The 16,999-nt window shown below is 46.8% G+C and overlaps 2 long non-coding RNA genes across 2 annotated transcripts in view; both read left to right on the top strand.

The window, feature by feature from the left end:
• LOC310892116 overlaps window positions 1–16,999 on the top strand; it is a 266,364-nt gene that overhangs the window by 34,036 nt on the left and 215,329 nt on the right. The window lies entirely within an intron of this gene.
• LOC310892118 lies at window positions 1,611–16,439 on the top strand. The gene is made up of 2 exons (XR_014577881.1): window positions 1,611–1,804; window positions 16,271–16,439. It is a non-coding gene; the product is annotated as an uncharacterized lncRNA (long non-coding RNA).

The following is a 16,999-nucleotide window of genomic DNA, read 5'->3' as shown; positions in this document are numbered from 1 at the left end:
GAGTTCCTGGTTGTCCTAGTTCTGCGCGGATTAATAGGCTGAGTGCGGTGCCGACTATTCCTGCTCATGCCCCGAAGATGAGGTACAGGGTGCCAATATCCTTATGGTTAGTGGAAAATAGTCATCGGTTGATGAAGGTGACGGGTAAGATGGCTGAGTGTTGAAGCGTTAGGCTGTAGTCCTTTTTACAGAGGTTTAATTCCTCTTCTTATCGGCTCTGTAGTGAAATTCATGTTGAGTTGCAAGCTCATCGATGCGCACTAGGGTGCGTCAGGGTCTTTGTAGGCAGAAGCCAATTGGTTTAGGCATTTAGCTGTTAACTAGAGTTTTGTGGGATCGAAGCCCATCTGTCTAGGGAGGCTTTAGCTTAATTAAAGCGTCTGACTTGCATTCAGAAGATACAGGTTAATATTCTGTAAGTCTTAATGTGCAGAAACTAAGAGGGTTTAACTCTTATTTAAGGCTTTGAAGGCCTTCGGTTTGGGGTGTTATCCTAAGTTTCTAGACAATGGCATGTATTATTGGGGACAGGGGAAGTAAGAGGATTGATAGTGAGGCAAGGACCGCAGTAGGTGTGCTTGGGGCTTTGCTAGTGTATCATTGTTTTATGTGGTTAGAGGAGTTGGGGGGAAGGGTAATTGTTGAGTGGTATGCGAGGCGTAGGTAGAAGAAGAGGCTGAGCAGTGATAGCATGGCAATTGCCATGGCTGCTGGTGTTATTTCCTGTTTAGTTAGTTCTTGGATGATAAGTCACTTTGGTATAAAGCCTGTTAATGGGGGGAGGCCTGCTAGGGATAAAAGTACTAGTATTAGGGTGGCGTTTAGCACTGGGGTTTTTGTTCATGAGGTTGTGATCATGGATAGGTTAAGGGCTTTGATTTTGTTAAGGGCTAGGAATACGGCTGATGTTATGATTGTGTATAGGTAGAAGGTAAGTAAGGCCAATTTGGGGCTGTAAACTAGGATGATGGCGATTCAGCCTAAGTGGGAGATGGACGAGAAGGCTAGGATTTTGCGTGTTTGTGTTTGGTTCAGTCCTATTCAGCCTCCTAGTGCTGTTGAGGCTAGGGCCATGGCGGTGAGTAGAGCTGGGTCGAGGGATTTGGATGTTAGTAGGAGCAGGGTTAGTGGGGGGAATTTTATGAGGGTCGAGAGTAGCAGGGCTGTTATTAGTGGCGATCCTTGTAGTACTTCTGGGAATCAGAAGTGAAATGGCACTAGGCCCAGTTTAATAGCGATTGCTGCTGTCAGTAGTAGACAGGAGGTTGGGTGGTTTATTTGTGTGATGTCTCATTGGCCGGTGACTCAGGCATTGGTTATGCTAGAGAATAGGACCAGGGCGGAAGCAGCTGCTTGGGTTAGGAAGTATTTCGTTGCGGCTTCTACTGCTCATGGGTGGTGGGATTTGGCAATTAGGGGAATGATGGCTAGTGTGTTGATCTCCAGTCCTGTCCAGGCCAGAACTCAGTGGTTGCTGGAAATTGTGATTGTGGTGCCCAAGATGAGGCTGAAGGTTATGATTGGGGTCGCGTAAGGGTTCATTAGTAGAGGAGAGGGTTAAACCATCATTTTCGGGGTATGGGCCCGATAGCTTGATTAGCTGACTCTACTAGAAAATAATATAAGGGAAGTATGGAGAATTTTGATTTCTCTTGTGTGGGTTCAATTCCTACTTTTCTAAGGTCAACAGGAAATGAGAGGGCTGTTATACCTCTATGTTCACTTTATCATAGTGACCCTTTGTAGTTCAGGCACATTTCCTTATGTAAGGAGGTAGGCCTGCATAGCAGATAGGTATGCTGATGTGTCAGAGGCACAGAGCTAGTGTGAGGGGTAGGAAGTTTTTTCATAGTAGGTGCATTAGTTGGTCATATCGGAATCGTGGGTATGAAGCTCGGACCCATAAGAAACCAGAAGATAGTAGGAGGACTTTTGTGGCTAGGATGACGGGGAATAGTTCTGTGGGTGGCCCTAGGGCGCTTGGGTTTAGGAATATGATGGCTGTAAGTGTATTTATTAGCATAATGTTCGCATATTCAGCTAGGAAGAATAAGGCGAAGGGTCCTGCGGCGTATTCAACGTTAAACCCTGAGACTAGCTCAGATTCACCCTCTGTGAGGTCAAAAGGAGCTCGGTTTGTCTCTGCTAGGGTGGATACGTATCATATTATTGCTAGGGGTCATGAGGAGAAAATGAAGTATAGAGGCTCCTGTGCGATGGCAAAGGAGCTGAGTGTGTAGCTTCCGCTTTGTATGATTATTGATAGCAGGATTATGGCCAGTGTCACTTCGTATGAAATGGTCTGTGCTACTGCCCGTAGGGCTCCGATTAGTGCGTATTTTGAGTTCGAGGCTCAGCCTGATCATAGGACTGAGTAGACGGCTAGGCTTGACATGGCTATTAGGAAGAGAACTCCGAGGTTTAGATCTGCTAGGGGAAATGGGAGTGGTAGTGGTGCTCAAGTGGTGAGGGCTAGGACAAGGGCTAGTATTGGTATCAGAATGAATAGAAGTGGGGAAGAGGTAGAGGGTCGGATGGGCTCTTTGGTAAATAGTTTCAGTCCGTCCGCAAATGGTTGAAGTAGGCCAAAAGGCCCGACAACGTTAGGGCCTTTGCGGGATTGTATGTAGCTTAGGATTTTCCGTTCTACTAGGGTTAGGAAGGCTACGGCAATCAGGATTGGGATGATGTATAGGAGGGATATAATGAGGCAGCTTAGTGTTGTTATTTGAATCATGGGTGAAGCTAGGGAGAGGATTTGAACCTCTGGGGAAAGGGCTTAAGCCTTCTGCACTTGCCGGGCTCTGCCACTCTAGCTGGTCCTTTTCTAGGATTGAAAGTGGTGGGGGAAGGCCCTCTTCACGGTTTAGTTGGTTTCACTGCTTAGAGGGGGGGGGCGTGCTTGTGGTATTGGCCCCACTTTCCCGGTCCTTTCGTACTGGGGAGAGTGTGTCATAGATAGAAACCGACCTGGATTGCTCCGGTCTGAACTCAGATCACGTAGGACTGTTAATCGTTGAACAAACGAACCCTTAATAGCGGCTGCACCATTAGGATGTCCTGATCCAACATCGAGGTCGTAAACCCCCCTGTCGATATGGGCTCTTGAGGGGGATTGCGCTGTTATCCCTGGGGTAGCTTGGTCCATTAATCAATTATATTGGGTCTGGTCACTGTTAGCACTTTGAGGGGTAGCTCTAGGTAAAGAGGTATGGTCTTGTTTTTGGAGGATTTGTTCTCCTCCAAGGTCGCCCCAACCGAAAAATATCGACCAGGCTCTGCGATGGTAGTGGCCCCAGTGGGGTTGATTGAGGATTCGCGGTGGTCGTTGATTTTTAAGTTCCACAGGGTCTTCTCGTCTTATGTTCACATCCCCGCTTTTGCACGGGGAGATCAATTTCACTGATTATCTGTGAGAGACAGTTAAGACCTCGTTTAGCCATTCATACAAGTCTCGATTTATGGGACAATTGATTGCGCTACCTTTGCACGGTTAGGATACCGCGGCCGTTAAACCTAAGTCACCGGGCAGGCATCACCTTCAATACTTGTTTAATTTGCTGAAGGCTATGTTTTTGGTAAACAGTCGGGCCTTATTAATTTGCCGAGTTCCTTTCACAGATTTTAATCGCTCTTATAGGCGCTCCTGAGTCGGGTTAACAGGGTTAGTTAATACGTGGTCTTGTAGGGGTTTTTGTATCTGTCTAGGTCTGTTAATAATGTTTCTATGTAAGCTTGCGCCGTTAGAGGGGTGTGGCCCTGAGTTACTTATTTTAGCATTAATTCTCCTATATTCATAGGTTGACCTGTTTGTGATAAGGGAATCATCTTATTTTGGTATTTTTAGGTGGTGGAGCTTTGACGCACTCTTTTTTGATGGCTGCTTTAGGGCCCACGGTAGGATCAGTAGTAAGAATTATCCGCTAGTCGAGGTTGTGTCCTTTTTTAATGGAGCTGTCCCTCCATTAAATAGCTCTTAATCATCTCATTAGGGTTCAGGATGTCCGGTAGGGAGGATTAAGGGGGAACTTAGATTCGTTTCACAGGTAACCAGCTATCACCCAGCTCGGTTGGCTTTTCACCTCTACTGACAAGTCATCCCACTCTTTTGCAACAGAGACGGGTTCGCTCTCTTTAACTGCTTGAAAGTAGCTCGCTTGGGTTTCGGGGGGGCAAACTTTAGTTCACTTTGCTTGGTTGTTCTCGCTAAACCATGATGCAAAAGGTACAAGGGTTGATCTTTGCTGTCTGTCGCTTTGATTGTTTCACTGCTATTTCATCTTTCCCTTACGGTACTGGGGTCTCTATCGCGTCTAAGTGTCTTTTCTATCGCCTATACTAAGACTGTAAAATGCTTTAGTTTAATTAGTTTAGTAAATTCTTTAGTTTTGGTGTACTATTTGTGTGGTTGAGCTAGAGGGGGGGCTTCAAGACGATCCGGTCTAGTAGATATCTTTCAGGTGTAAGCTGAGTGCTTTGGTGTTATAGCTACGTCTTGATATTCTAAGTACACCTTCCGGTACACTTACCTTGTTACGACTTACCTCATCTTCAGCGTATTTATGGTATTAGTTATGTGGGATGTGGCTTTTGAGGAGGGTGACGGGCGGTATGTACGTGCCCCAGGGCCGGCTTAAAGTAGGCTCTATTGTCCCACTTTACTGCTAAATCCGCCTTCCAGAAGTGGTTTCACGCTTCTTTCCGTGTGCCCTATGAATGGGGAATGTAGCCCATTTCTTCCACTCCATAGGCTATACCTTGACCTGTCTTATTAGCGGGGTGCTATTGTGTCCACTGTTGTGCTCTCATTCGAGGTGGGCTGGCGACGGCGGTATGTAGGCTGTGTTGGCAAGGGGTGGTTGGGTTAATCGGGGATTATCGATTGTAGAACAGGCTCCTCTAGGTGGGTTTGGGGCACCGCCAAGTCCTTAGAGTTTTAAGCGTTTGTGCTCGTAGTTCTCTGGCGGATACTTCGGTAAAGTAAGTATCAAGATTTAGGGCCAGGCATAGTGGGGTATCTAATCCCAGTTTGGGCCCTGGCTTTCGTGGGTTTAAATCAGTCGTTAGTTCCTAAGATCATCTTAATGGTGTGTTTAGGTGCATCTTGGGCTTATGACAGCTCAGTTGCATTTTGATCTTAGTTAGCTAGGATAGGCATTTTACCACTCTTTACGCCGTGTCAATAGGACGGTTGATTTGGGTTTCTTGTATGACCGCGGTGGCTGGCACAAGATTTACCAACCCTTGAAGTTAGGCTGTTGCTATAACTAAGTCAAGTTTGCACTCATTGCTTAATGTTAATTACTGCTGAATACCCGTGGGGGCGTGGCTTAGCGAGGCGTCTTGGGCTACTACTTGGGTGTGCCTGATACCCGCTCCTCAAGGCCTGTATGGGGGTAGGTGGTCGAGGGCGTTTACACTGGGGCGCGGATACTTGCATGTATATATTTAGCAAAAACCAACCGTAAGGTTAGGACTAAGTCTTTTGTCCGCAGGCATGTTTTATGCCATCTTGGCAACTTCAGTGCCATGCTTTGTGTTAAGCTATGTGGACGGGGGTGTGGTTAGCTGATAGTTGAGTGGTGAGTGAGAGTGAAGTATATGAAATTATTGCTTGTGTTTACTATTTTTAGTACTGGAGTTTCTCTAATAAGTTTAAGTTATTTTGTATGTGTTTGTGTGTATATATACATCGTTCCGATGATGTCATGGAAGGGATGATTAATCTTCCTATGAGCAGGCCTCCCCCCATTAACAGGCTTTATACCAAAGTGACTTATCATCCAAGAACTAACTAAACAGGAAATAACACCAGCAGCCATGGCAATTGCCATGCTATCACTGCTCAGCCTCTTCTTCTACCTACGCCTCGCATACCACTCAACAATTACCCTTCCCCCCAACTCCTCTAACCACATAAAACAATGATACACTAGCAAAGCCCCAAGCACACCTACTGCGGTCCTTGCCTCACTATCAATCCTCTTACTTCCCCTGTCCCCAATAATACATGCCATTGTCTAGAAACTTAGGATAACACCCCAAACCGAAGGCCTTCAAAGCCTTAAATAAGAGTTAAACCCTCTTAGTTTCTGCACATTAAGACTTACAGAATATTAACCTGTATCTTCTGAATGCAAGTCAGACGCTTTAATTAAGCTAAAGCCTCCCTAGACAGATGGGCTTCGATCCCACAAAACTCTAGTTAACAGCTAAATGCCTAAACCAATTGGCTTCTGCCTACAAAGACCCTGACGCACCCTAGTGCGCATCGATGAGCTTGCAACTCAACATGAATTTCACTACAGAGCCGATAAGAAGAGGAATTAAACCTCTGTAAAAAGGACTACAGCCTAACGCTTCAACACTCAGCCATCTTACCCGTCACCTTCATCAACCGATGACTATTTTCCACTAACCATAAGGATATTGGCACCCTGTACCTCATCTTCGGGGCATGAGCAGGAATAGTCGGCACCGCACTCAGCCTATTAATCCGCGCAGAACTAGGACAACCAGGAACTCTCCTAGGCGACGACCAAATTTACAATGTAATCGTTACCGCTCACGCCTTTGTAATAAGCTTCTTTATAGTCATACCCATCATGATCGGAGGATTCGGCAACTGATTAGTCCCCCTCATAATCGGTGCCCCCGACATAGCATTCCCGCGAATAAACAACATAAGCTTTTGACTCCTCCCCCCATCATTCCTCCTCCTACTAGCCTCATCCACTGTAGAAGCTGGCGCCGGCACAGGCTGAACTGTCTACCCTCCCCTAGCAGGTAACCTTGCCCACGCCGGAGCTTCAGTAGACCTGGCTATCTTCTCACTCCACTTAGCCGGTATCTCCTCCATCCTTGGGGCCATCAACTTTATCACCACAGCCATCAACATAAAACCCCCCGCACTCTCACAATACCAAACCCCACTATTTGTCTGATCCGTACTAATTACCGCCATCCTACTCCTTCTATCACTCCCCGTACTCGCCGCCGGTATTACAATATTACTAACTGATCGAAACCTAAACACCACATTCTTCGACCCCGCTGGAGGAGGAGACCCAATCCTGTACCAACACCTATTCTGATTCTTCGGACACCCAGAAGTCTATATTCTGATCCTACCGGGGTTCGGAATCATCTCACACGTAGTCACGTACTACTCAGGCAAAAAGGAGCCCTTCGGCTACATGGGAATAGTCTGAGCCATACTATCCATCGGCTTCCTAGGATTCATCGTCTGAGCTCACCACATGTTTACAGTAGGAATAGACGTTGATACCCGAGCCTACTTTACATCAGCCACTATAATCATTGCCATCCCTACCGGAATCAAAGTATTTAGCTGACTAGCCACCCTGCACGGAGGAACAATCAAATGAGACCCCCCCCAATACTATGAGCTCTAGGATTTATCTTCCTATTTACCATCGGAGGATTAACAGGAATCGTTCTTGCAAACTCTTCCCTAGACATCGCCCTGCACGACACGTACTACGTAGTTGCCCACTTCCACTACGTCCTATCCATAGGCGCCGTCTTTGCCATTCTAGCAGGATTTACTCACTGATTCCCACTACTCACTGGGTTTACCCTACACCAAACATGAGCAAAAGCCCACTTCGGGGTAATATTTACAGGAGTAAACCTAACGTTCTTCCCCCAGCACTTCCTAGGCCTAGCAGGAATACCCCGACGATACTCGGACTATCCCGACGCCTACACACTATGAAACACCATTTCCTCCTAGTCCTAGGACTTAGAGAAACTCCAGTACTAAAAATAGTAAACACAAGCAATAATTTCATATACTTCACTCTCACTCACCACTCAACTATCAGCTAACCACACCCCCGTCCACATAGCTTAACACAAAGCATGGCACTGAAGTTGCCAAGATGGCATAAAACATGCCTGCGGACAAAAGACTTAGTCCTAACCTTACGGTTGGTTTTTGCTAAATATATACATGCAAGTATCCGCGCCCCAGTGTAAACGCCCTCGACCACCTACCCCCATACAGGCCTTGAGGAGCGGGTATCAGGCACACCCAAGTAGTAGCCCAAGACGCCTCGCTAAGCCACGCCCCCACGGGTATTCAGCAGTAATTAACATTAAGCAATGAGTGCAAACTTGACTTAGTTATAGCAACAGCCTAACTTCAAGGGTTGGTAAATCTTGTGCCAGCCACCGCGGTCATACAAGAAACCCAAATCAACCGTCCTATTGACACGGCGTAAAGAGTGGTAAAATGCCTATCCTAGCTAACTAAGATCAAAATGCAACTGAGCTGTCATAAGCCCAAGATGCACCTAAACACACCATTAAGATGATCTTAGGAACTAACGACTGATTTAAACCCACGAAAGCCAGGGCCCAAACTGGGATTAGATACCCCACTATGCCTGGCCCTAAATCTTGATACTTACTTTACCGAAGTATCCGCCAGAGAACTACGAGCACAAACGCTTAAAACTCTAAGGACTTGGCGGTGCCCCAAACCCACCTAGAGGAGCCTGTTCTACAATCGATAATCCCCGATTAACCCAACCACCCCTTGCCAACACAGCCTACATACCGCCGTCGCCAGCCCACCTCGAATGAGAGCACAACAGTGGACACAATAGCACCCCGCTAATAAGACAGGTCAAGGTATAGCCTATGGAGTGGAAGAAATGGGCTACATTCCCTATTCATAGGGCACACGGAAAGAAGCGTGAAACCACTTCTGGAAGGCGGATTTAGCAGTAAAGTGGGACAATAGAGCCTACTTTAAGCCGGCCCTGGGGCACGTACATGGTTAAACATGCCTGTTAGTAGTGTGGCGAGCCATAGTGGGAAGGCTAGGGCTATGTTCATAGATAGTTGGGTGGTTGGGGTGAATGTATATGGAAGGAGGCCTAGAAGGTTGATTGTAAGAAGTATGATTATTAGGGATGTAAATATTATGGCTCATTTGTGGCCATTTTTGTTGAGTGGGACTATTAGTTGTTTTGTGATTAGGTGAAGGAGTCATGTTTGGATAGTAGAAAGGCGGTTGTTGATTCATCGGTTGTTTGGGGACGGGAATAGTAGGGCTGGGAAGAGTAGGGATAGTAGGATTAAGGGGATGCCAAATAGATTGGGGCTGGAAAATTGGTCAAAGAAGCTTAGGTTCATGGTCAGGATCATGGTGTGGGTTTGGTAGTGAGGGAGGTCTTATTTGATGGGGGGTTGGTTGTGGTGAAGGCTAGTAGTTTTGGTTGGATGAGGAGTGCTAGGGTTAATCAGGTTATAATTATGATTGAAAATCATGGTGCGGGGTTAAGCTGTGGCATATCATTAAGGAGGGGGAAGTCCCTCTTTGGCTAGCTTAAAAGGCTAGTGCTGTTGCATAGCTTCTTAATGATTAGGATGATGATAGAAGGGACGATCAGGCCTCGAAATGTGGGAGTGGGGTTGATTCTACTACAATGGGTATGTAGCTGTGATTAGCCCCGCAAATTTCTGAGCATTGTCCGTAAAAAATCCCAGGCCGGGTGGTAATGAATGAAGTTTGGTTTAGTCGGCCTGGGATTGCGTCTGTTTTAACTCCGAGCGTTGGGACTGCTCAGGAGTGGAGTACGTCTCCTGCAGTAATGATCACGCGGATGGGGGATTCTATTGGGATAACTACGCGGTGGTCAACTTCTAGCAGTCGGAAGTGGCCGTTGGGTAAGTCTGGGGTGGGCACTATGTAGGAGTCGAATGATAGGTCTTTGAAGTCTGTGTATTCGTAGCTTCAGTATCATTGGTGGCCGATGGCTTTTAGGGTGAGGTCTGGTTCGTCGATTTTGTCCATTATGTAGAGGATTTGTAGGGATGGGAGGGCGAGGAGTACCAGGACGATAGCAGGTAGGATTGTCCAGATCAGCTCTACTTCTTGGGCGTCTACAGCATTGGACGAGAGTTTTTCTGTTAGTATGTGGGCTAAAAGGTAGAGAACTAGGCTGCAGATAGCTAGGGCAACGATTAGGGCGTGGTCGTGGAATTCAACGAGTTCTTCTATGATGGGTGATGAGGCGTCTTGGAATCCTAGTTGGGAGTGGTTGGCCACATGAGATGTACAGGATTTTTACCTGTGATTTAGTCTTGACAAGGCTATGTAATTGGTTTACTAACGTCTCATAAGAAAGAAGCATGAGCGGTTAACCTCCTGGGAGACCCAGAAAACTTCACCCCAGCAAACCCACTAGTAACCCCACCACACATCAAGCCAGAATGATACTTCCTATTCGCCTACGCCATCCTACGTTCAATCCCAAATAAACTAGGAGGCGTATTAGCACTGGCCGCCTCCGTACTGATCCTATTCCTAATCCCATTCCTGCACAAATCAAAACAACGAGCAATAACATTCCGACCACTCTCCCAGCTCCTATTCTGAGTACTAGTCGCCGACCTCCTCGTCCTAACATGAGTAGGAAGCCAACCCGTCGAACACCCATTCATCATCATCGGCCAACTCGCTTCAATCGCCTACTTCACTATCCTCCTATTTCTCCTCCCCGCCGCAAGCGCCCTAGAAAACAAAATACTCAACTGCTAAATACTCTAATAGTTTATAAAAACATTGGTCTTGTAAACCAAAGATTGAAGACTTACCACTTCTTAGAGTACCCCAAACTCAGAAAAAAAGGACTCAAACCTTTATCTCCAGCTCCCAAAGCTGGCATTTTCAATAAACTATTCTCTGACCCTAACCCCTAAACCGCCCAAATCGCACCCCGCGACAACCCCCGCACAAGCTCCAATACAACAAACAAAGTCAACAACAGCCCCCAACCCGCCACTAAAAACATCCCTGCCCCATGTGAATAAAACATGGAAACTCCACTAAAATCCGACCGAACAACAAACACCCCAACATTATTCACAGTAGAAACCCCGAACTTCCAAGCCCCCATAAACCCCCCAAACACCAACCCCCCAAAAACAATTGCCACAAACGCTACTGCACATCCAATCACCCGTCAATCCCCCCAAGCCCCAGGGAAAGGCTCCGCTGCTAAAGCTACTGAATAAACAAACACCACCAGCATACCCCCCAAATACACCATAAACAGCACTAAAGCCACGAACGAAACCCCAAGGCCCAGCAACCACCCGCACCCCGCCACAGACGCTAACACCAAACCAACAACCCCATAATACGGCGAAGGATTCGACGCCACACCCAAAACACCCACCGCAAAGCAAATCCCTAAAAAAAACATAAAATAAGTCATTATTCCTGCCCGGACACTACCCGAGGCCTGCGGCTCGAAAAGCCGCCATTGTTCTCAACTACAGGAACTAACCGCAAGCCCCCAATAATTCTACCCCATCTATGCCATTATGCTTAACCCCCCCCCCCTCCCCCCCCGAGGCGGGGGTATTTGGTTATGCATATTCGTGCATAAATTTATATACCCCATATACATACATACTATAGTACCAGTAATATACATTATATACGGACTATCTTATAAGCAGGTGCTAAACCCATACATGTACACGGCCATTAAACCCTTAAACACACTCCTACCAAACCACCCGGCATGAATGTTCTAGGACCATACCCCACAACACCCAATACAACTCCACTCAAGCGCATAACAAGACCCCATTTTAATGAATGCTCACAGGACATGCTCCAACAACAACTCTCCACCACATATCTCATGCAGTTCGTATCAGACGGATTTATTAATCGTACTCCTCACGTGAAATCAGCAACCCGTTGCACATAATGTCCGGTATGACTAGCTTCAGGCCCATACGTTCCCCCTAAACCCCTCGCCCTCCTCACATTTTTGCGCCTCTGGTTCCTCGGTCAGGGCCATCCATTGGGTTCACTCACCCCTCCTTGCCCTTCAAAGTGGCATCTGTGAGTACTTTCACCTTCTCAATGCGTAATCGCGGCATGTTCCAGCTTTTTGGCGCCTCTGGTTCCTCTTATTTTTTCCGGGGTTACCTCACAGGTGGCTATTCCCAGTGATCTCGGGGGTCCCACAATCTAAGCCTGGACACACCTGCCTCACGGCCTATCCTATATTTCAAGGGTCCCTCGATGAGACGGTTGGCGTATATGGGGAATCATCCTGACACTGATGCACTTTGACCACATTCAGTTAATGTTACCTCCACCCTCCGGGTTAAATGGGGCTATTGGATGAATGCTCGTTGGACATAGCACAAAACAACAAATCATTAAGCGCAACCCCTGCGCTTCACAAACTAAACCAGTAAACTTTCGCTAACCACCATGTAGCATAAACCTTCATCGCCCAATCCCAGCAAACTACCTCTAAAACTCCATTAATCATCCCTTCCATGACATCATCGGAACGATGTACATATACACACAAACACATACAAAATAACTTAAACTTATTAGAGAAACTCCAGTACTAAAAATAGTAAACACAAGCAATAATTTCATATACTTCACTCTCACTCACCACTCAACTATCAGCTAACCACACCCCCGTCCACATAGCTTAACACAAAGCATGGCACTGAAGTTGCCAAGATGGCATAAAACATGCCTGCGGACAAAAGACTTAGTCCTAACCTTACGGTTGGTTTTTGCTAAATATATACATGCAAGTATCCGCGCCCCAGTGTAAACGCCCTCGACCACCTACCCCCATACAGGCCTTGAGGAGCGGGTATCAGGCACACCCAAGTAGTAGCCCAAGACGCCTCGCTAAGCCACGCCCCCATGGGTATTCAGCAGTAATTAACATTAAGCAATGAGTGCAAACTTGACTTAGTTATAGCAACAGCCTAACTTCAAGGGTTGGTAAATCTTGTGCCAGCCACCGCGGTCATACAAGAAACCCAAATCAACCGTCCTATTGACACGGCGTAAAGAGTGGTAAAATGCCTATCCTAGCTAACTAAGATCAAAATGCAACTGAGCTGTCATAAGCCCAAGATGCACCTAAACACACCATTAAGATGATCTTAGGAACTAACGACTGATTTAAACCCACGAAAGCCAGGGCCCAAACTGGGATTAGATACCCCACTCTGCCTGGCCCTAAATCTTGATACTTACTTTACCGAAGTATCCGCCAGAGAACTACGAGCACAAACGCTTAAAACTCTAAGGACTTGGCGGTGCCCCAAACCCACCTAGAGGAGCCTGTTCTACAATCGATAATCCCCGATTAACCCAACCACCCCTTGCCAACACAGCCTACATACCGCCGTCGCCAGCCCACCTCGAATGAGAGCACAACAGTGGACACAATAGCACCCCGCTAATAAGACAGGTCAAGGTATAGCCTATGGAGTGGAAGAAATGGGCTACATTCCCTATTCATAGGGCACACGGAAAGAAGCGTGAAACCACTTCTGGAAGGCGGATTTAGCAGTAAAGTGGGACAATAGAGCCTACTTTAAGCCGGCCCTGGGGCACGTACATACCGCCCGTCACCCTCCTCAAAAGCCACATCCCACATAACTAATACCATAAATACGCTGAAGATGAGGTAAGTCGTAACAAGGTAAGTGTACCGGAAGGTGTACTTAGAATATCAAGACGTAGCTATAACACCAAAGCACTCAGCTTACACCTGAAAGATATCTACTAGACCGGATCGTCTTGAAGCCCCCCCTCTAGCTCAACCACACAAATAGTACACCAAAACTAAAGAATTTACTAAACTAATTAAACTAAAGCATTTTACAGTCTTAGTATAGGCGATAGAAAAGACACTTAGACGCGATAGAGACCCCAGTACCGTAAGGGAAAGATGAAATAGCAGTGAAACAATCAAAGCGACAGACAGCAAAGATCAACCCTTGTACCTTTTGCATCATGGTTTAGCGAGAACAACCAAGCAAAGTGAACTAAAGTTTGCCCCCCCGAAACCCAAGCGAGCTACTTTCAAGCAGTTAAAGAGAGCGAACCCGTCTCTGTTGCAAAAGAGTGGGATGACTTGTCAGTAGAGGTGAAAAGCCAACCGAGCTGGGTGATAGCTGGTTACCTGTGAAACGAATCTAAGTTCCCCCTTAATCCTCCCTACCGGACATCCTGAACCCTAATGAGATGATTAAGAGCTATTTAATGGAGGGACAGCTCCATTAAAAAAGGACACAACCTCGACTAGCGGATAATTCTTACTACTGATCCTACCGTGGGCCCTAAAGCAGCCATCAAAAAAGAGTGCGTCAAAGCTCCACCACCTAAAAATACCAAAATAAGATGATTCCCTTATCACAAACAGGTCAACCTATGAATATAGGAGAATTAATGCTAAAATAAGTAACTCAGGGCCACACCCCTCTAACGGCGCAAGCTTACATAGAAACATTATTAACAGACCTAGACAGATACAAAAACCCCTACAAGACCACGTATTAACTAACCCTGTTAACCCGACTCAGGAGCGCCTATAAGAGCGATTAAAATCTGTGAAAGGAACTCGGCAAATTAATAAGGCCCGACTGTTTACCAAAAACATAGCCTTCAGCAAATTAAACAAGTATTGAAGGTGATGCCTGCCCGGTGACTTAGGTTTAACGGCCGCGGTATCCTAACCGTGCAAAGGTAGCGCAATCAATTGTCCCATAAATCGAGACTTGTATGAATGGCTAAACGAGGTCTTAACTGTCTCTCACAGATAATCAGTGAAATTGATCTCCCCGTGCAAAAGCGGGGATGTGAACATAAGACGAGAAGACCCTGTGGAACTTAAAAATCAACGACCACCGCGAATCCTCAATCAACCCCACTGGGGCCACTACCATCGCAGAGCCTGGTCGATATTTTTCGGTTGGGGCGACCTTGGAGGAGAACAAATCCTCCAAAAACAAGACCATACCTCTTTACCTAGAGCTACCCCTCAAAGTGCTAACAGTGACCAGACCCAATATAATTGATTAATGGACCAAGCTACCCCAGGGATAACAGCGCAATCCCCCTCAAGAGCCCATATCGACAGGGGGGTTTACGACCTCGATGTTGGATCAGGACATCCTAATGGTGCAGCCGCTATTAAGGGTTCGTTTGTTCAACGATTAACAGTCCTACGTGATCTGAGTTCAGACCGGAGCAATCCAGGTCGGTTTCTATCTATGACACACTCTCCCCAGTACGAAAGGACCGGGAAAGTGGGGCCAATACCACAAGCACGCCCCCCCCCTCTAAGCAGTGAAACCAACTAAACCGTGAAGAGGGCCTTCCCCCACCACTTTCAATCCTAGAAAAGGACCAGCTAGAGTGGCAGAGCCCGGCAAGTGCAGAAGGCTTAAGCCCTTTCCCCAGAGGTTCAAATCCTCTCCCTAGCTTCACCCATGATTCAAATAACAACACTAAGCTGCCTCGTTATATCCCTCCTATACATCATCCCAATCCTGATTGCCGTAGCCTTCCTAACCCTAGTAGAACGGAAAATCCTAAGCTACATACAATCCCGCAAAGGCCCTAACGTTGTCGGGCCTTTTGGCCTACTTCAACCATTTGCGGACGGACTGAAACTATTTACCAAAGAGCCCATCCGACCCTCTACCTCTTCCCCACTTCTATTCATTCTGATACCAATACTAGCCCTTGTCCTAGCCCTCACCACTTGAGCACCACTACCACTCCCATTTCCCCTAGCAGATCTAAACCTCGGAGTTCTCTTCCTAATAGCCATGTCAAGCCTAGCCGTCTACTCAGTCCTATGATCAGGCTGAGCCTCGAACTCAAAATACGCACTAATCGGAGCCCTACGGGCAGTAGCACAGACCATTTCATACGAAGTGACACTGGCCATAATCCTGCTATCAATAATCATACTAAGCGGAAGCTACACACTCAGCTCCTTTGCCGTCGCACAGGAGCCTCTATACTTCATTTTCTCCTCATGACCCCTAGCAATAATATGATACGTATCCACCCTAGCAGAGACAAACCGAGCTCCTTTTGACCTCACAGAGGGTGAATCTGAGCTAGTCTCAGGGTTTAACGTTGAATACGCCGCAGGACCCTTCGCCTTATTCTTCCTAGCTGAATATGCGAACATTATGCTAATAAATACACTTACAGCCATCATATTCCTAAACCCAAGCGCCCTAGGGCCACCCACAGAACTATTCCCCGTCATCCTAGCCACAAAAGTCCTCCTACTATCTTCTGGTTTCTTATGGGTCCGAGCTTCATACCCACGATTCCGATATGACCAACTAATGCACCTACTATGAAAAAACTTCCTACCCCTCACACTAGCTCTGTGCCTCTGACACATCAGCATACCTATCTGCTATGCAGGCCTACCTCCTTACATAAGGAAATGTGCCTGAACTACAAAGGGTCACTATGATAAAGTGAACATAGAGGTATAACAGCCCTCTCATTTCCTGTTGACCTTAGAAAAGTAGGAATTGAACCCACACAAGAGAAATCAAAATTCTCCATACTTCCCTTATATTATTTTCTAGTAGAGTCAGCTAATCAAGCTATCGGGCCCATACCCCGAAAATGATGGTTTAACCCCCTCCTCTACTAATGAACCCTTACGCGACCCCAATCATAACCTTCAGCCTCATCTTGGGCACCACAATCACAATTTCCAGCAACCACTGAGTTCTGGCCTGGACAGGACTGGAGATCAACACACTAGCCATCATTCCCCTAATTGCCAAATCCCACCACCCACGAGCAGTAGAAGCCGCAACGAAATACTTCCTAACCCAAGCAGCTGCTTCCGCCCTGGTCCTATTCTCTAGCATAACCAATGCCTGAGTCACCGGCCAATGAGACATCACACAAATAAACCACCCAACCTCCTGTCTACTACTGACAGCAGCAATCGCTATTAAACTGGGCCTAGTGCCATTTCACTTCTGATTCCCAGAAGTACTACAAGGATCGCCACTAATAACAGCCCTGCTACTCTCGACCCTCATAAAATTCCCCCCACTAACCCTGCTCCTACTAACATCCAAATCCCTCGACCCAGCTCTACTCACCGCCATGGCCCTAGCCTCAACAGCACTA

This window comes from Anser anser (genome assembly GCF_964211835.1).
Source record: "Anser anser genome assembly, contig: HAP1_SCAFFOLD_55, whole genome shotgun sequence".
NCBI lineage: Eukaryota > Metazoa > Chordata > Aves > Anseriformes > Anatidae > Anser > Anser anser.
This window is presented reverse-complemented; position numbering and strand designations above follow the sequence as displayed.